This window comes from Arachis ipaensis, chromosome B07 (assembly GCF_000816755.2).
Source record: "Arachis ipaensis cultivar K30076 chromosome B07, Araip1.1, whole genome shotgun sequence".
Lineage (NCBI taxonomy): Eukaryota > Viridiplantae > Streptophyta > Magnoliopsida > Fabales > Fabaceae > Arachis > Arachis ipaensis.
This window is the reverse complement of record NC_029791.2, coordinates 7,522,022-7,542,952: the sequence shown is the minus strand read 5'-3', so window position 1 is coordinate 7,542,952 and position 20,931 is coordinate 7,522,022. Positions and strand designations below refer to the sequence as shown.

The window sequence follows — 20,931 nt, the reverse complement described above, 5'->3', positions numbered from 1 at the left end:
TGGTCACCTTGCAAATCTCAGTTAGGCAGATATAAATTGATAATGGTGTTTTCGAAAACAATTAATAAAACAGGGATAGAAATACTTATGTAAATCAGTGGTGAGAATTTCAGATAAGCGTATGGAGATGCTTTCGTCCCTCTGAATCTCTGCTTTCTTACTGTCTTCATCCAATCAGTCTTACTCCTTTCCATGGCAAGCTTTATGTAATGCATCACCATTATCAATGGCTACTTTCGGTCTTCTCTCGGGAAAATGATCCAAATGCCCTGTCACGGCACGGCTAATCGTCTGGAGGCATCACCTTTGTCAATGGTTACATCCCATCCTCTCAGTGAAAATGGTCAACGCACCCTGTCACGGCACGGCTATTCATCTGTCGGTTCTCGATCATGCTGGAATAGGATTTACTATCCTTTTTTGTCTGTCACTACGCCCAGCAATCGCGAGTTTGAAGCTCGTCACAGTCATTCAATCATTGAATCCTACTCGGAATACCACAGACAAGGTTTAGACGTTCAAGGATAAATTCGAAACTCATGTACTTCTTGTTCTTTTGAATTAAAACATTTTTCATTTAAGAGAGGTGATAGATTCATAAGACATTTATAACTTTAAGACAAAGTTACTAACTACTAATGATCATGTAATGAAGACACAAACATAGATAAGCATATAACATAGAAAACAAAAAACAGAAGAAATAAGGACAAGGAATGAATCCACCTTAGTGATGGTGGCGTTTCCTTCTTGAGGAACCAATGATGTCCTTGAGCTCTTCTATGTCTCTTCCTTGTCTTTGTTACTCCTCCCTCATTGCTTTTTGATCTTCTCTTATTTCATGAAGGATGACGGAGTGCTCTTGATGTTCCACCCTTAGTTGTCCCATGTTTGAACTCAATTCTCCTAGGAAGGTGTTGATTTGCTCCCAATAGTTTTGTGGAGGAAAATGCATTTGAGGCATCTCCGGGATCTCATGGTGATGAGCTTCATACGCCTCTTGAGCTCCATGAATGGGCTCTCTTGCTTGCTCCATCTTTTTCTTAGTGATGGGCTTCTCTTCCTTAATAGGAATGTCTCCTTCTATGAAAGCTCCAGCTGAGTAACATAGATGGCAAATAAGATGAGGAAAAGCTAGCCTTGCCATGGGGGATGACTTTTCGGCTATTTTGTAGAGTTCATTAGAGATGACTTCATGAACTTCTATTTCCTCTCCAATCATGATGCTATGAATCATGATGGCCCGATCCACAGTAACTTCAGATCGGTTGCTAGTGGGGATGATGGAGCATTGGATGAATTCCAACCATCCTCTAGCCACAGGCTTGAGGCCTAATCTTCTTAGTTGAACCGGCTTGCCTTTGGAGTCAATCTTCCATTGAGCTCCTTCCACATATATGTCCATAAGGACTTGGTCCAACCTTTGATTAAAGTTGACCCTTCTAGGGTAGGGGTGTTCATCTCCTTGCATCATAGGCAAGTTAAATGCCAACCTCACATTTTCCGGACTAAAATCCAAGTATTTCCCCCGAACCATTGTAACATAGTTCTTTGGATCCGGGTTCTTAATTTGATCATGGTTCTTGGTGATCCATGCATTGGCATAGAACTCCAATAGCTTGACAGTGGGCTCTCATGGAGCCTTACAGATGTTCAGAGCATTGTTGAGACTCTCCAACACCAAACTTAGAGTTTGGATATGGGAGTTCAACACCAAACTTAGAGTTTGGTTGTGGCCTCCCAACACCAAACTTAGAGTTTGACTGTGGGGGCTTTGGTTAACTCTGCTTTGAGAGAAGCTTTTTCTGCTTCTTCTCCATGGATGCAGAGAGAGATCCTTGAGTTGTAAACACAAGGTTGTCCTTATTCAATTGAAGGATCAATTCTCCTATGTCCACATCAATCACAGCTCTTGTTGTGGCTAGGAAAGGTCTTCCTAGGATGATGGATCATCCTCTTCCTTTCCAGTATCTAAGACTATGAAATCAGCAGGGATGTAAAGGCCTTCAACCTTTACTAACACGTCCTCTACTTGTCCATAAGCCTGTTTTCTTGAATTATCTGCCATCTCTAATGAGATTTTAGCAGCTTGCACCCCATAGATTCCCAGTTTCTCTATTACAGAGAGAGGCATGAGGTTTATCCCTGAACCAAGATCACACAGAGCCCTAAAGATCATGGTGCCTATGGTACAAGGTATTATGAACTTTCCAGGATCCTGTCTCTTTTGAGGCAATGTTAGTTGATCCAGATCACTTAGTTCATTGGTGAACAAGGGAGGTTCATATTCCCAAGTCTCAGTACCAAATAATTTGGCATTCAGCTTCATGATTGCACCAAGAAACTTGGCAGAGCTCATGAATGGCATAAGGAGGTTCAATGGAATCTCTATGGTCTCTAGATGAGTCTCTGATTCCTTTGGTTCCTCAGAGGGAAACTCCTTATTGATCACTGGACGTCCTAGGAGGTCTTCCCCTTTGGGATTCACATCCTCTCCTTCCCTTACAGGTTCGGCCATGGTGCTTATGTCAATGGCCTTGCACTCTCCTTTTGGATTCTCTTCTGTATTTCTTGGGAGAGTACTAGGAGGGATTTCAGTGATCCTTTTACTCAACTGGCCCACTTGTGCTTCCAAATTTCTAATGGAAGACCTTGTTTCATTCATGAAACTTACAGTGGCCTTGGACAGATCAGAGACTAAGTTTGCTAAATTAGAGGTATTTTGTTCAGAGTTCTCTGTCTGTTGCTGAGTGGATGATAGAAAAGGTTTACTATTGTTAAACCTGTTTCTTCCACCATTATTAAAGCCTTGTTGAGGCTTTTGATCCTTCCATGAGAAATTTGGATGATTTCTCCATGATGGATTATAGGTGTTTCCATAAGGTTCACCCATATAATTCACCTCTGCTATTGCAGGGTTTTCAGGATCATAAGCTTCTTCTGCATAAGAAGCCTCTTGAGTACTGTTGGATGCAGCTTGCATTCCATTCAGACTATGAGAAATCATATTGACTTTCTGAGTCAATATTTTGTTCTGAGCCAATATGGCATTCAGAGTATCAACTTTAAGAACTCCCTTCTTCATAGGCGTCCCATTACTCACAGGATTCCTCTCAGAAGTGTACATGAACTGGTTATTAGCAACCATGTCAATGAGTTCTTGAGCTTCTGCAGGCGTTTTCTTTAGGTGAATGGATCCACCTGCAGAAGTATCCAATGACATCTTTGATAGCTCAGATAAACCATCATAGAATATATTCGGGATAGTCCATTCTGAAAGCATGTCAGAGGGACACTTTTTGGTCAGTTTATTGTATCTCTCCCAAGCTTCATAGAGGGATTCACCTTCCTTCTGTCTGAAGGTTTGGACATCCACTCTAAGCTTACTAAGCTTTTGAGGAGGAAAGAACTTGGCTAAGAAAGCCTTGACCAGCTTATCCCAAGAGTTCAGGCTATCCTTAGGTTGAGAGTCCAACCATATTCTAGCTCTATCTCTCACAGCAAAAGGGAAAAGCATGAGCCTGTAGACTTCAGGATCTACTCCATTAGTCTTAACAGTATCACAGATCTGCAAGAATTTAGTTAAGAACTGAAAGGTATCTTCAGATGGAAGTCCATGAGACTTGCAGTTCTGCTGCATCAGAGAAACTAGCTGAGGTTTCAGCTCAAAATTGTTTGCTCCAATGATAGGGATGGAGATGCTTCTTCCATGTAAATTGGAATTAGGTGCAGTAAAGTCACCAAGCATTCTCCTTGCATTATTATTATTTTCAGCTGCCATCTCCTTTTCCTGTTTGATAATTTCTGACAGGTGCTTGCTAGTTTGTTGTAATTCAGCTTCTCTTAGTTTTCTCTTCAGAGTCCTTTCAGGTTCTGGATCTGCTTCAACAAGAATATTCTTGTCCTTGCTCCTGCTCATATGACAAAGAAGAGGGCACAGAAAAATAATAATAATAGAGATCCTCTTTTTTTTTGTGAGTGAGGGAGAGATGTTAGTAGATGAATAAACAAATAGAAGGAGATGAGAGAGACGAGAATTTTCGAAAATTATTTTTGAAAAAGAGTTAGTAATTTTCGAAAATAGTTTTTGAAAAATGTTAGTAATTTTTGAAAATTAAGATTTTAAAAATTGAAATAATTAGTTAATTAAAAAGAAATTTTGAAAAAGAGGGAAGATATTTTCGAAAATTAGAGAGAGAGAGTTAGTTAGGTGGTTTTGAAAAAGATAAGAAACAAACAAAAAGTTAGTTGGTTAGTTGAAACAATTTTTGAAAAGATAAGAATTTAAGAAGTTAGAGAAGATATTTTGAAATCAAATTTTTGAAAAAGATAAGATGAGAAGATATTTTTTAAAAGATATGATAAAAATTAGTTTTTTGAAAAAGATTTAATTTTTAAAATCACAATTAATGACTTGATTCACAAGAAATCACAAGATATGATTCTAGAACTTAAAGTTTGAATCTTTCTTAACAAGTAAGTAACAAACTTGAAATTTTTGAATCAAAACATTAATTGATGACGTTATTTTCGAAAATTATGTGATAAAGATAAGAAAAAGATTTTTGAAAAATATTTTTATAATTTTCGAAAATAACTAAGAAATTGATTTTGATGATTTTATGATTTTTTGTATTTTCTTTTAATTTTTTTTTTGAAAATCATTTTGAAAAATAAAAATAAGGATTCCAAAATTTTTAATATGAATTCCAGGAATCTTATGCTCTTTAGTCTAAAGCTCCAATCAAAGGGTCAAACATAGCTTAACAGCCAGCCAGGCTTCAACATGCTTCATGAAACACTAGAATTCATTCTTAAAAATTCTGAAGAAAAATATATTTTTGAAAACATTTTTTTTTTCGAAAACAGGTGAGAAATTTTTGAAAGGTTTTTGAAAAATTTTTGAAAATAAAACAAAAAGAAAATTACCTAATCTGAGCAACAAGATGAACCATCAGTTGTCCAAACTCGAACAATCTCCGGCAATGGCGCCAAAAACTTGGTGCACAGAAGTTGTGATTACACTTTGATTATGTAAAATTCATTGCTCTTTCTTTCCCTGGCAATGGCGCCAAAAACATGATGCCAATACCATGGTTCGCGTCACAGTCATTCAATCCCTGAATCCTACTCGGAATACCACAGACAAGGTTTAGACCTTCCGGATCCTCATGAATGGCCATCCATGGGTTCTAACTTATACCACAAAGATCCTGATTAAGGGATCCAAGAGATATTCATTCTAGCTTGTTGCATGTAGAAAGGAAGTGTTTGTCAGGCACGCGTTCATAAGGGAGAATAATGATGAGCGTCACATAATCATCACCTTCATCATGTTCTTGGGTACGAATGGATATCTTAGAAGCGGAATAAGTTGAATTGAATGAAAAGACAGTAGTACTTTGCATTAATCTTTGAGGAACAGCAGAGCTCCACACCTTAATCTATGGAGTGTAGAAACTCTACCGTTGAAAATGCATAAGTGAAAGGTCCAGGCATGGCCGAATGGCCAGCCCCTCTGATCTAAGAACCAGGCGTCCAAAGATGTTCCAAGATGTCTAATACAATAGTAAAAAGTCCTATTTATAATAAACTAGCTACTAGGGTTTACAGAAGTAAGTAATTGATGCATAAATCCACTTCCGGGGCCCACTTGGTGTGTGCTTGGGCTGAGCTTGAGTGTTACACGTGTAGAGGTCATTCCTGGAGTTGAACGCCAGTTTTGGTGCCAGTTTGGGCGTTGAACTCTACTTTGCAGCTTGTTTCTGGCGCTGGACGCCAGAATTGGGCAGAGAGCTGGCGTTGAACGCCAGTTTGCGTCATCTAAACTTGGGCAAAGTATGAACTATTATATATTGCTGGAAAGCCCTAGATGTCTACTTTCCAATGCAATTAGAAGCGTGCCATTTCGAGTTCTGTAGCTCCAAAAAATCCACTTTGAGTGCAGGGAGGTCAGAATCCAACAGCATCAGCAGTCCTTCTTCAACCTCTGAATCTGATTTTTGCTCAAGTCCCTCAATTTCAGCCAGAAAATACCTGAAATCACAGAAAAACACACAAACTCATAGTAAAGTCCAGAAATGTGAATTTAACATAAAAACTAATGAAAACATCCCTAAAAGTAACTAGATCCTACTAAAAACATACTAAAAACAATGCCAAAAAGCGTATAAATTATCCGCTCATCAATAACCTAATTTGATTTAGAATTTGCCAAACTCCAATTAACCAAAATATCCTTAATTTCAAATTGCCCCAAATCAAACCCTAATCCTAAAAATTAAACACAAAACACTAACCCTAACTTTCCCATTCCCTTCAGCCGCCATACCCCTTTCCCTTTTCTTCCAAAATCAAACTCACCAACACAACACATAGCAGCAGCAAAAATCAACAGAAAGAAAGAAAAGAGAATAGAGGGTGTGAATCAGAAGAGAGAAGGGGGGAGAGTGCGCCGACGAGTCATTGCCGCTCGTCACGCCGCCGTCGTCGCCGATGATGGAGGAACGAAGAGACACAACTAGAAAATGGATTAATACAGACAGATTTAATCTTTATTACAGACGGATTTTTTGTTACTGACGAATTTTGTCCCTCTGTAAAAGTCTCGTCAGAAATTATTTATCGACGGATTTTTTTCGTCAGAAAATTACCGACCGATTTTTACTAGTTACCGACGGATTTTTCCTCTATAAACTCTCCATCCATTTCCTTGAGGCGTTAAACTTTCTGATGGATTTTCTGTCAGTAATTACAGACAGATTTTCTGACAAATTTTTTATCTGTAATTACAAACAGATTTTCTGACAGATTTTTTGTCTGTAATTACAGACAGATTTTTTGATAGATTTTTCATCGGTAATTAGAGACAAATTTTCTGTCGGTAATTGGAGCCTTGGAAAACCACTCCAAATTCCGAATACAGACAGAAAATCTGTCTGTAAATCTGTCAGTAAGGTAAAATAGAATTTTTTTTAATTTTTTAACTACAAAATAAACCTGTTTTCATACAAAATAAATATAAATCTAATAAATACAAAATTTTATCTAATTTGTATTTGAATATTTATAATATTTTAAAAAATAAATAAATTCATCGTATTATCAAACTAAAAGAAAAGTATTATAAACAAGCAAGTCAATATAATTCAAAATATAAACAAAATGTATTGTTCAACCGTACTAAATTTATCAGCTATAATTCATAACATTGTATTACATGAGAAAAATTACATTATGCAAATCTCTACAAGCCAATCAACCAGTATCCCGCGCATGCTTTGAATAATGTCGTGTTGCTTTATATCTCTTAATGCAATTGGAAAAGGGCTACAGTTCTTGCCTGAAAATATTTTAAAGTACTGCATGTCAGTAAAAGTACACAATAGTGAAAAATACATGAAAAAATGTCAATAGTGAAAAATACATGAAAAAATTGGAAAAGGGCTCATGCTTCTTGCCACCAGTTGTGGGGTGCTTCCAGCAGCTTAAAGGGACCATATGAATTAACTAATTTGCCATGAAATGAAACTAGTAAATTAGTTCTCAATTCAAAAGTTGAAAATAAAAAAATCTGGCCTTCTATATATTTTAATTCATGGACTTCCAACAACAAGTTGTAATAAATACAAGAATAACCTGGTTGAAGTGGACTGTGCTAAGTCCCCTGCTTCCCAGTACAATTGAGTCCAGTTTCAGATCTTCAATAGAATCCAGAAGTTTCTCTCTTGTATTACCTCAATCAAATTGGGTCCTTTTCGACCCTCTGAGACTCAAATAGTCATAGTAGCTGTTCTTATTGAACACTAAATCAATTTAGCTATTCTTCAACACATGTAGACATATATCTTATTAATATCCGAAAAAAAACTTTGGTAAAAAATAAATAATTGTAAAACTGTTTACTAAGCACTGAAGAATGTAAGATCATAAAACTTTGTTCAAATTTGATACATTCAATAAGCACCTTATTATCATATATAGACCAGTTAGTAGTGAATTCTGAAAGATGCCTCTTAGCAAGCCAAAAAGTGCACCTTCTCCTATACACATGCATTGTAATTAATTAATTAATCTACATTCATTGCATCACCACTTACTACTAATCTAATCTATTCTAAGCTGCTCATTACTCATAACTAATATACTAACCTTGTTCATGTTGAGAACACTAAGAAGCTAGTTTTTGTATTCCACTCCCTCAGTGCTGTGATGAATCTGGCCTATTACATTCAGCATTGTTGCAGTGGCCAATACAGAAGGAAGACAACCAACGAATCTTGGATTTAAACTCAAACATAGATAATAATAAGCATTCATTTAAATAATGAGATCTAATTGAGTATTAATTAGTTGTTAATTATTATTCTTACCCAATAGCAAAGAGAGAAGAAGATTCTCACAACGCTTGAGAAACTGCCAGTGAAGATGTGTTTTGAGTCCTAACCTCCTTATAATGTGATCTAGAAATGAGAGTGGAGTCACATGGTGCATCTTCCAATTCAAGGTGGACAGAATCAGAAGCTCCATTCTCTGAATAGTCTTTGCCTCAAACACATATTTTACATCTTCTACCTGATGATGATTCATGATCAAATAATCACATTATTAGATACGTCATGATGAGTTTTCTGATATAAAGGAGAAAAAAAATACGTACTTGAAGGTCCAATAGAAGAGGCACCTGAGTTTCTTCAACTTTAGCAACCAAAGAGATGCAAGTGACAGAGGCAAGTTGGATCATCCATGGCTTCTCCCTTTGAAAATGGAAGCTCAAGAGGAACCTATCCAGATAAGTATAAATAGAAAAGTATATTTTTGTAAAATAAATACCTATCTTTTTGTAATAGCTTAATTCTTTGTCCCATTTCAGTAGCACTCAATTGTTCCTCCGAAACGACTTTTGCAACTTCTCCATGCTTGCTAAGGGCAATATCTGGTCAAACAAAGCAGACAACACATTGGTAAAGAGATGACTTACACCCTTGCAGAAGCAAGTATACCAAAAATAAAAAAATAATTCAGATCGACATTCAGATCATACCTGCATGGACGTCCAACAAATCGACATTCAGATCATACCTGCATTACGATTACCTCCTATTAGAAACATGCAGACAAGATAAAAGCTCATAAATATATGCAAGCATCTTTCTACAAATCATTAGATGAAAATTTAGCAGAAAAATAATTCATACCCAGTTAAATCCAAACTCTCAAAAACCTCCTTAAGTGTCATATACCGTTTCAGAAAGCATTGCTACTTCAGCTTGAACTTGTTGGTTCATCTCAGATGAGTTATATGAGTTTACAAGAATCTGGATTACTTCTTCCGTTGGTATGATTCCATTCCCACCATCATCAGGAGCCAGCTCATTTTCCTTGCACAACAAGTTTCTCATTTAGAACAACTGAATTGTTAAAGAAAAGAAAAGTGACATTGGAAAGATTATTACCTGATCAAATTCCCTGTTTATAGTTTTTAGCATATGATCTGAGGGGTTTTGAAGAGCAGGACAAGGAAAACCATTGGAAGTGAAAAATTACATATAAGATGATGTTCTTATGATAGTATTATAAAAATGATGGGCATTGAAAATATGAACTAGTTAGTTAGTTGGTTCTTAGTTGTATATTAACTTGAATTGCAGCAGAAGCAGGTCCAAAGTAAACTGTTTTGCCAGTAGAGAGCAAACAGAGATTATCAAAGAATTGAAAAACTTCAGCACTAGGCTGATGGATTGATGCAATAACTGTCCTTTGAATGGCATCTTTATGATCAAGGGATTTAATTCTTTTCATGACATAGTAAGAGGCAGCAGTGTCAAGTCCACTTGTTGGTTCATCAAGAAATAAGAGTATTGAGGAGTCTTTTAAATACAAAGCAATTGTGATATCAAAAATGCTTTGCAAATCAGAATTTAACACATGCAAGCAATGAAAACAAATCTAATAAGCATCGACATTAATGAAAGACAAGAACTGATGGGAAGAGGAATCAGAAAAAACGTAGCTGTAAAACCTACCTTTAACTTTGTAAGAAAGCTCTTCGGAAATGAGGGCGCCAAGTAGTGAAAACAGAGTATATCTTCTTCTGAGCCCCTTCCTCACTACATTGTTAGCAGAAAACTCAAAAATCAAAACAGGAGGAAAGAAAAAAGAAGCAAATTAGGCATTGAGATTGAGAAAGAAGGACCTTCCAAGAACTTGAGCTAGTTGTTTCATATGCTATTTATATAAGCTTTCTCTTGATCCGATCTTGAATAATTCCATTAACCATATGAAATGAATAGTTTGATGAGGAAATAATTTTGCTACACTTGACCACCTTCATTTCCCCACACACCAGGCTTGAAAAACAGCACATTAAGTTAAACCCAAAACCTTATATCAATATAATATTTTGTTTTACATTAAAATAACTTAAAGTAAACAAATAATCTCAAGTAAACAAATAAAATTGATTTTGCTGTTCTGGAAGATGAAAAAATTTTATTGTTTCTTCCGCAATATCAACTGTTATAGAACAGAAAATGTGTACACAGAAAGTGAAACTTGCATTATTTAATTATAAGAACCTGTAGAGTCAAACTACCGATTCTGCACCCTCTCCAACTTAATTTTCCGTTTCCATTCAGCGGCCTCAGCTTGAGCAGAAGCTTTTCCTTCAGCTACTTGCCTTAAGGCCTTCGCAACGGCTAGAAGGAGTTTAAGATAAATAAGTGGGGTTGGTTGATGGATACCTGTTGATGGCCGCCGTAGATAGACAGATAGAGAAGAGGTAAAAGTATGTGAGAAACTATGTCAAAAAACGGTTGTACCATTCACTGCTGAAGCTCTTAAATAAAGATTAATTTACACCCTCCTAATCCCTTGCTCTCTCTCCATTCTAATAAATAGATAAGGAAAAGAAACACTATATTAATAAAATCATTCTTCATAATATATATAATGCTTATTAATCTATCAGGCAAAATAAGATGAATTCAATATGTAATGTAAAATAGTTCTATAAGTATATTCAATTATATAACATTAAATTAGTAAAAAAATTTGTTCCGAACCCCATAAACTCCCATCTAGTATTTGTTCCGAATATGACAGAGCAACTGCAAATCCAAAATCCAAATTGTTTGATAAAGAGAGATATTAATGCAGACTTGATTTGGTTCAAAGAAAAATATGTCATCTTAGGAGGAATAAATGCTTACCAAGTAATGGTTGAATCCAATTTCATGTATTTGCAAGGTCTTTGTAATTCTTCAAAAATGTATCATAGTAACTAAATAAAATAAATAAATAAAACTTATTAATATGACTCAAAGATTCTTTACCTAATACCTGACTCAACACAAATAAATAAATAAATAAAATTAAAAAAAAAACTAAGAGATGCTTATTAATATGAGTTTAAATCAAGGTTCTGAAAACCGGACCGGACCGGTCGGTTCGACCGGTTTAACCGCAAACCGGTAATGCATGCGGTTCGGTCCTTCTGTATTAACCGGCGGGGAGAAAACCGCGAAGAAACCGCTGAACCGGTTCAAAATTGGCCGGTTGGACCGAACCGGTGACCGGCTGGTTCTTCTAAAAAACTTAAACGGCGCCGTTTTTAATGGTATTTTTAAAAAAAGCTGAAACCCGACCCGCCCGACCCGTTACCACTCGGAACCCCCCTTGGCCCCTTCTTCCCCATTCCCAAATCGCAGTCTCACTCTCACTGTCTCTTACTCAGTTACTCTCACACCCTACCCTAGCCCTCTGAAGCATTCGAAAACCCCAGCCCAGACGCCACCGCCGTCGCCGGGGTTTGCAGGTCGTGACCGCCACCACCGTTGCATGGTCTCTTCTTCCGTTCATTCATCTCAGTCTCACTCCAGATTCTAGGCGTGAACGGTGAACCCTAGCCCCTTCTGAAGCATTCGAAAACCCCAGCCCAGTCGCCGGGGTTTGCTGGTCGTGACTGCTACCACCGTCGCGTGGTCTCTTCCCCAGTTCGCCCGTTTATTCATCTCAGCCTATCCCCTTCTAAAGCATTCCCAGGCTCCCCGCGTCCCCGTGGTCCTCAGGCTACCACTGCCGTCGCCTGCTCCTCAGCACCGCCGCTTCGTCTTCGCTGGCCTCTCCCTTCGTCGTCGCTGGTCTTCGCTTCGTCAGCACCCAGGTGAGTGAATCCTCTGTTTCATACTTTTATCTTCTATGTTAGAATGTATGGTTCTGATTCCAGAACGCCTAATGTTGATGTTGTATTGTTTTGGTGTTTTGCTGCTTTGCAATTTTGGTGTTTTGTTGCTTTAGAACGCCTAATGTGTCTTGCTGTTTTGGTGTTTTCCAGCCAATTGATGTTTTTGTGTTGTGTTGAATGGCTGAATGCTATAGGCACTAGGCAGAATTGTGTTGTGTTGAATGGCTGCCAATGCAATGAAAATTTGGGATCAACAGCCAATTCTGGGAACTTTGATTTCTGTTCAATTTCTTCGGTCTTCAATTTAGTGTTTTGCACTTTTGCTGCTCTGTAACTGTTAATTTGTTACCTTGTTTAATTTTTTACTTTGTAATTATTAATTTGTTACTCTGTTTTGTTAATGCTGATGTGGATATTGAAGCAACACAGGATGAGATGATTGTTAGGGTGAGTTGCCCTCTTGATTCTCATCCGGTTTCAAGAGTGATCCAAACATTCCAAGAGGCACAAATCAATGTTATTGATTCAAAACTCAGCAGCTGCAAATGACACCATATTTCACACCTTTGTAATTAAATCCCAACAAGGATGTGAATAGCTCACAAAGATAATTTTGTTATACTGTTGGGGGATCTAAAAAGAGAAGCATTTGGAACTAGGGTAGTAGAATAATAGTTTCTATTAACTGTGTAGGACAACCAATTTATTAATGTTTGTTTATAGTATACACAGTTTATCATAAGTATTATTCCTGCAATTGTCAAATTATTTTTGGTTTTTGGTTGTTTAGTTTAATGATCATAGGGTTTATTTGTTCTGTCTTCTTTTTTCTTATATCCCATATGCCTTCTCAAATCTCAAGTTCCTATTCTTTCTTTCTTGTATTCTATCAACTTCTGTGCATAAGACATAAGAGGAAAGTAGTGATTAGTTATGTTTTTGTCACCTATAGAGAGAATCCTGTCTATATAAATTTTTATATTGTAATTAAAAGTTGTAGCATTATTATTATTACCTTGGTTTTAATGTTTAGGCCTTATGAAACATTGCAGTATATATAGTTCTTAGCCAAGCATCTGCTTCTTCTGGTTTTAATATTTAGATATGCTTTTATTACTATTTAACTTTTGAGTTTGGATTTTGATAAGATCATATGTATTTGGTTGATGATATTTTATGTAGTGTTTTAAATTTTGAAGATATTTTAAGATTTATATTAGACTATAATTATATTTTAGGATGTGAATTTATAATTTATTTTTCTATTCTAAAACGGTTTTTCGGTTGAACCACCGGTTGGACCGGTTAGACCAGTGAACCAGTAAACCAGTGACTAGAGCGGTTTGATAACCGGTCTGATTTTCTGAACCTTGGTTTAAATATATGCAATGAAAACTTTGTTATGATTCAAAGAACTTGGAAAAGCTAACTGAATTCAATTCATCTTCACGTACAAATTAAATGCTTATCTTTGTTCTTTGGAACTATGTTGCAGGAACAACAAAAACAAAATCAAAGAATAAATGCAAAAGTAAAAGAAAATCTGTTACATAGGAGAAATCATCATCAACCTAAGCATAAAATGCAGAAAGATAGAAACAAAATGAACTAAATAAATAAGAATGAAAAAGGAAAAATGAAGGAAAATTCATTGACCTTAGGTGACTGAGGAGAAAATATAGAGCCAAAAATCCCAAAAGAAAGTGATGGTTGAGATCAGACTCTTTGGAACCAAAAAGCTCAGAAGGAAATGAAGGAGAAGAATCCCGTTTTTTAGGCTTTTCATCAAACAGCTTACATGCATCATTCGAAATGCTTTGATTAAATAAAAAATTCATCACAACAACCAAATAAATCACAAAATCAAAAGCAAACGCTAGCTTAATCCCAAATCGGAAATGAAATCAAGCAGCAATTAAACTAACTGGAAGAAAATATAGTAAAAAATTCAAATACTCGCCATCAATGTTGGGTTTGAAGAGAAGAAAAAGTCATTGAAGGAGGATTAAAGTTTATACCCATAAAAGTAGAGTTAGGCTTAACGAGAGTGATGATTGACGACGACGAGAGTGATGGAAGTCCCAAAGGTGTTGATGATGGAAGAATGCGGTGGATGACTGTGGTGATGAAACAGTGGCGATGGAAGAATGCGGCGCTGAGGAGAAAGATTTGGAGTGTGAATGGAGAGGAAGATGACTGTGAAGCTCGTTTGGAGTGTGGATTGTGGAGCTCGAGGGGATAGAAGTAGAGTTTAGGTTTAAGTTAATATTTCCAACGAAAAATTTTAAATTACAGACGGATTTTCCATCTGTAATAATTTAATAAAATACAGCGTTTTTGTCCATTTAATTACAGACAAATTTTCTATCTGTAACCATTTTTCACGAAAAAAATTAATTTTTTCGACACAATTATCGATGGATTCTCTTTTTCGTCTGTAATTTATGCTAATTCAATTTTTTTGTTTTTCGAAAAAAAATTCTTCTGAAATTCTATATGTATTTTCGTGGGATAAAATCCATCGGAAATATCTGTCTGTAATAACTAATTTTCTAGTAGTGAGAGGGTATCGCGGAGCAGAGGGAGCTCGCGCGAGTGAGGAGCGTCGCCACTGCCGTCGCGTCGTGCGAGTGAGGAGCGTCGCCACTACCGTCGCGCCATGCGCCACTAGCTTTGTTGCACCTCATCATCACCATCGCCGTCGGACTGCCGTGGAGTCGTTGCCGTCGCACCGGCGTTGCGAGCTGCTATCGAGCCACAAGCAGGACCCGATGCGAAGATAGAGAGAGACAGAACAACGCAAGGAGAGAGAGAAGGCATTGCGAGGTGGTTTCTGCCGCCGCTGCTCTCTCCGCCATCGCTGTTTGTGGAGCTCGTCGCCTGTGGAGTCACGAGCTTAGGTGGGGAAGGAGGCCATCTTCCCTGTTGTTATTGCGGTCACTGTGCTACCACTGCTATGCTTCGTTTTCTTGTTTTCCTTAATTACTGTTAGTCATTTTTGTTTCTGAACCTCCACTGCCATTGTCATGCTATCCGTTGATTGAGAAGTTTAAGGCGTTGATGTTTTAGGATTAAGCTACTGCAACTGTGGACTGTGACGGTTGATGCTCTGAAAGAATCGTTGTTGCTGGGGTGACTGGAATTGCTACTGCTGGTTCTAACGCTGTTGCCGCTGCTGTTGTGAAATTGAAATAAGTGGGTTTGTCGCATTTAAATTCTGAAATTTTGACATTGAGGTAAGGATGCTTTTCTTAAACTTGTTTTACTTTCCAGAGTTGTTATAAATCTATATTAATGCGTAAAATACATTTTTTGTGATTTCGTAAGACTTATAAATTGAATTGAGTTGTTTTGGTTGAATGAGATTATTAGTTTGATTGATAGATTGATCGATTGAGAAAGTTGGATATTCTGATTAGTTGATTATTGATGTTGTTAAAGTGGTTTTCCTTGAATTTTTGGAAGAGATTTATTATTGGAATTTAGTTTAATTTTGGAAACGGTTTGATTTTAGAAAAGATTTTAAAATTGAAATTTGATTTGATATTGAACCCGATTTGATATCGGAATCTGATTTTAAAACAAATTTGGAAAGGACTTAATAACTTAAAATGGTTTGTTTATTGAGAATGATTTATTATTTTAGAAATGGTTCGAACAGGGTTTGAGGAATGGTTTGGTTTTAAACTGTTTGAGACGATCGAGAATTCTTAATTATTGATTGATGCTATTGATTGAAGTTGGTTTAAATTGTGATTTATAGGATTGGTTGATTGAATTCTGGATTTTGTAATTTTCTTGGGTTGAGTGTTGTTGTTGTGATAATGGTTATTGGAAGTGATTTGAATGATTAACATGCGTTTGGTTTGGTTTGGATGGGACCCGAAAAGGGTGGCAGAATCCGAGTTTTAGAGGAGATGCTACCAAAATTTTATAAAATTGGAAGTTTCATTTGAAGTAATTATTTAAAAAGATTTGGTTTTAAATATTATATGTTTTAAGATTGATTTATTTATCAAAGAAAGAATTATGATTTGAAATGGGGTTGTTGATGAACGGAATGGAAAGAAGGATGATGATGATTAACTTTGAGATATGATTTTTGAATGAATTTAGAGATGAGATATGGATTGATGAATAATGATGATATTGAGAATGACTTAGATATTGATGAATGTTAAATGAATTATTCATATGGCTTATGAATTTGAATTATCTGAGACACGAGTGTCCCTGGATAGACGCAATGGCTTTCCACCACTTGCTCCAGGTTGAGACTCGATACTCTGTTGACTCTACGACGTAAGGGTGACCGGGCACTTATAAATTTCCGGGAATGGTACCCCCATTGAGCGATTTGATATATATATATATATATATATGTGTGTGTGTGTGTGTGTGTGTGTGTGTGTGAGTAAAAGCTATGCATAGACTCATGGGGATACGCGTCAGGAGACAGTCCAATGGTTTGGCAAACCGGACTTGTCGGGTTGGCTGTATAATCGACAGATGAGCTCATTAGCCATAGGGCAGGTATGTATCATCTGCATTTGTAAGCTTTGCTTGGGTTTGAATTTGTTTTGGTTTGTCTAATTGTTAAACTGTTCTTAACTACTACCTGAACTATTTGCTGTAACTGCTACCTAAATCTGTGCTTTCCTGGTCTGTTTTTCCTGTGTTTGTCCTGTTGTGCTACTTTTGAGAATGAGCTTTGGTGCTGAATTGATGATTGTGTTGATTGATTGCATGGTTGGTTTCTGATTAAGATTCTCTTATAAGAAAAGAAATGTTTTGGATTTCTGAAAGATTAAATATTGTTTCTATTGAAAGGGTTTTGAATGATTAGCTATTAGTTTTTAAAAGATTCATAAGGCTATGATAATCACTAAGATTGAAAACAGTTTTCTTATTAAATATCTTCTTATGATAATTCTAAAACTCCGTGGTGAGACTGTGTGGTTAGGTTCTCACCCCCTACAGCTTTACCTTTTCAGGAATCGGATGAAGGAGCATTATGGAGAGTTATACTGTGTTTTGGTTTATATGATATTGTATTAATTAGATAATTTTTCTTCCCTTGCCTTTGTGATTACAATTTTATAAGAGGGATAGGAGTTGTATGTTTTATTTGTATATTACATTATAAGCTATTATATAAGAAGTCTTGTATATGAATCTATGCCTATTTGTTTTTTTTTAAGGTAAAGTATTTATTTCCAATTTTCAAAAAAATCAGCGATACGGTGTCGAGTCATAGGCTCCTATTTTAATATTAAGTATATAAAGTAGTCGTAATACTTCTTGCTATTAGAGTGGCGCAGCCGGAAACGTGACATTCTGGTAGTGAGGGTGTTACACGAGGCAAGACATCCGCGACTTCCTCCACGCGTAGAGACACTGCCAAACACCACCGTGAGTTCCCCACTCATGACGAGGAAAACACTAGGCTAAAATGGCACTCGCGCGCAAGTCGCGCCACTGCGCCGCAAGCAACGCAGCCGCAATGCCTCTGATCCCCTATGCGTTCCCGACGACGAAGAAGGCTGCCCTTTGCTCCCTTGCATCGAGCGGTGCATTAATTTCTGACAACGAAGAAGGCCGCCCTCTGTTCCCCAACGTCACGCCTGTTGAAGAAGCAGCGCATCCGCTCGTCAGGATTGCCGCCTTGAATTGTTGTTTATTTTACTAGGTATGCAGATAGTTATTTTCATTCTAAAGTAGATGTTTATTTCATTTGGAATAGATTTAAATAATTACAATAAAATTTGTTGGATATTCATTTTATTAGATATGTGGATAATTATTTTCATTCTAAAGTGAATATTTATTTAATTTGCTTGGTATGTTTTGGCTTTCGGGCCTTCCTCATGTTCTTGGAGGCCATCCTATGAATATTAACTTTGAGCTTGATTTTGATGGTATCTTAAAGGTTAGTGTCGAGGATGAAACAACTGGTAACAAGAATGGAATCACCGTTACTAATGAAAAAGGAAGACTCTCAAGTTATGATTTTTCGAAGTTAAATTATGAAATCTGATTTTCTGCATTACTTTTAAACAAAGTTAGAAAATTTGAAAAGCTATAACTAATTTTGTGATGATCATAATTTCATGGGACCAAGTCTAGGTTAAACTTGGGAATATATGGAATTGGACTGAAAAATTTGAGGCATTTTCGTTAAATATACAATTTATGGCGAATTTTTAAAGTCGGGTCGTTGAATTTGTCCTGCTACAGAAAAATTCGAATATGGCAGCAACTTGGTTGTCTTGCTGCGACTCCTACAAGCTGAGTTCTGGAGCGAAACCAATTTTGTTTTAAATTTAATCAATTTGGTTTATTGCTCTAAAACTTCAGAAGTTTGGGAGTTAAGGATTGGGAGTTATGAATTTTTGAAAATTGGTGGTCAAAGCTGAAAAGAATAAGTTTTCAGCAAGTTATACATCAACTTCTAATGCTTGTAACTCTTAGAATTGAATAGCAATTGGGTTGCAACCAAGATACATTTGTTGCTAGCTAGAAAAGTTAGGAGTCTCCAAACCAAAATTTAGCTTAATTGAACTTTTGTAATAGAAGTTGTGCTAGTTGAAAGATACTAAGCTTGCTGATTTCTAAAACAGGTTTTGACTTATTTCTACCTAGCTTCCAAGTTATGTAACTTTTTTATTAAAAATGGTATTGGCTTTTTAATATGATTGACTATTACAAAATTTATAATGATTTTTTAATAGCTTGTTTGAAAAGTTTCCAATGAAAAAATGTTAACCTTCACTAATCACTAATATTGATAATTTAGACATCAAATTGTTAGTTAGATGAAAACTTTTAAAATAACGATTGCAGGGTTTAAATATGTGAGGTTTGTATGAAATTGCAATCTAGGTAACTAGTTTCGGTAACTGGTAAGTACGGTAGTATTAGGTATTGTTGTTGCATAGCATGGTCAAAGTTATCAATTCACTCTCATGTTGTGAGATCTTTCAGAAGGACCTCTCTTTTATTGTTCTCCTTAAACAAATGCGATTTTGAAATTGGTATAAGTATGTATAATATATAGTTCAATTTAAAAGTTAATTATATTTTTATAAATAACATATATTCAGTAGTTGCAAAGCTTCATTGTGTTGTTGGAAAGTTAGCATAATTTTTAGTTGCTTTGGTGGAATAAAACTAAGAAATATCAAATCTGAATACTAACTAGCTTGATTTAATGGTAGGGAGATGATTATGAAGTTTAAAGAATTTAGCTTTGAAGGCTATAAAATTTTATTTTATGCTATTGTTCTTATCTAATGGTATGTACTGATAAATAATTGTATAACTTTATGGAACTACTACGAAAACTTTTCCTAATGGTATTTTGGAACTGGTACAACAGAATTAGGAGCATACACATTCTTAATGCCAAACTAGCTTTGGTTTTCAAAACATGGCACAATTAGTTTTTTAATTTGATGTTTTCTTATATTAGTGTACTGCTTTTCTTTTGGTTTTTAAAATATGGCACAAATAGCTACTAAAGAAACCTTTCATTTTTTTTTTTTTTTTGCTGTTGTTGTAGTTTGTCTCTTTAAAACTAGAGTATTACAATCAAATAGTAACAAAATAAATTCACAAAATTAGAAGTATATTAAAATTTTAATTATTAAGAACATTTAGTAATTGATTAATTGATTGGTTAAGCTTTTTTGCATACTTTGTTAGATACGAATTGTTAGTTTCATGGTTGCTCGAGATGTTTCTGTTGAGAATTAGTGGTTGACTTCAAGAAATCCTTTAGAATTAATAAGCTCTTGATGGGAAAAATCACTTATTGTTAGTCTAAACATTATTAGTATTAGAAATTTGTAGTTTTATATTTGATTTACTATTTTTTGTTTTGTTTACAGAAAAATCATGTTGAAGGGAAAAACGAATTTACTTATGGTGACAAATTTTGAAGAGCAAATGTTAGAGAGTAAAAGTCATGAACTTGTGAACATGATGATAAACTTACTTGCTAAGACTTAGCTATTTCAACTCTCTTTTGTTATTGTATTTTTTGCAAAATTAGATGATATAGTTTGAGATTGTTATGACTTAGACTAGTATTATGGTATTTTAAAAAATAATGATGATATAATTAGAAGTAGTTATGACTTAGACTAGTATTATAGTATTTTGCAATGATGATATAATGTGATTGTGGATCTTACATAATACTTTATAAATCAAATTTGATGGTATATGTTCAATTAGTTTTCTTTAGTAATTTGATTCAAATAGTTAAGGTTATTTATTGACACTAAATTAAAAAAATAGTTGGAATTAATTTCAATGCAATATGAGAAAATTATTGTAAATAAAGAATTATATAATTACAAAAAACTCTTGTCAAAAGTTACAAAAAATAATGATATTAAAACTATTGTCAAAAATAGTTACAAAATGGCAATGTTAAAAAATTAGAATAGTGAATTTTTTTTATAACAGATCTATTTTTTAATTAGTTGATTTAAGTTGTTTTTCTTCTAATTAATTCTCTAACAAAACCGTTTGAGATATGATATCATATCTTTATTTTAAAATAATTATTCAAAACCAATAACAGTACCTATGTTGGGAAAAAATTGAAAGGAGACAAAATTATAAAACAAAACAAAAAGGTTAAAGTAATTGATAACAAAAACAATGAAAGTATACCTCTTTTAATATAATCTAATCTATTTATTTTTAAAAAATTGTCCAAATGATATAATAATATAAAA

At 35.3% G+C, this 20,931-nt stretch overlaps 1 long non-coding RNA gene across 1 annotated transcript in view; it reads left to right on the top strand.

Moving 5' to 3' along the window:
• LOC110264833 overlaps positions 1-7,780 on the top strand; it is a 10,556-nt gene extending 2,776 nt beyond the window's left edge. Inside the window, exons 2-3 of the long non-coding RNA XR_002351081.1 lie at positions 2,808-2,811; positions 7,649-7,780. This is a non-coding gene — a long non-coding RNA (uncharacterized LOC110264833). The remainder of the gene's footprint in view (positions 1-2,807; positions 2,812-7,648) is intronic.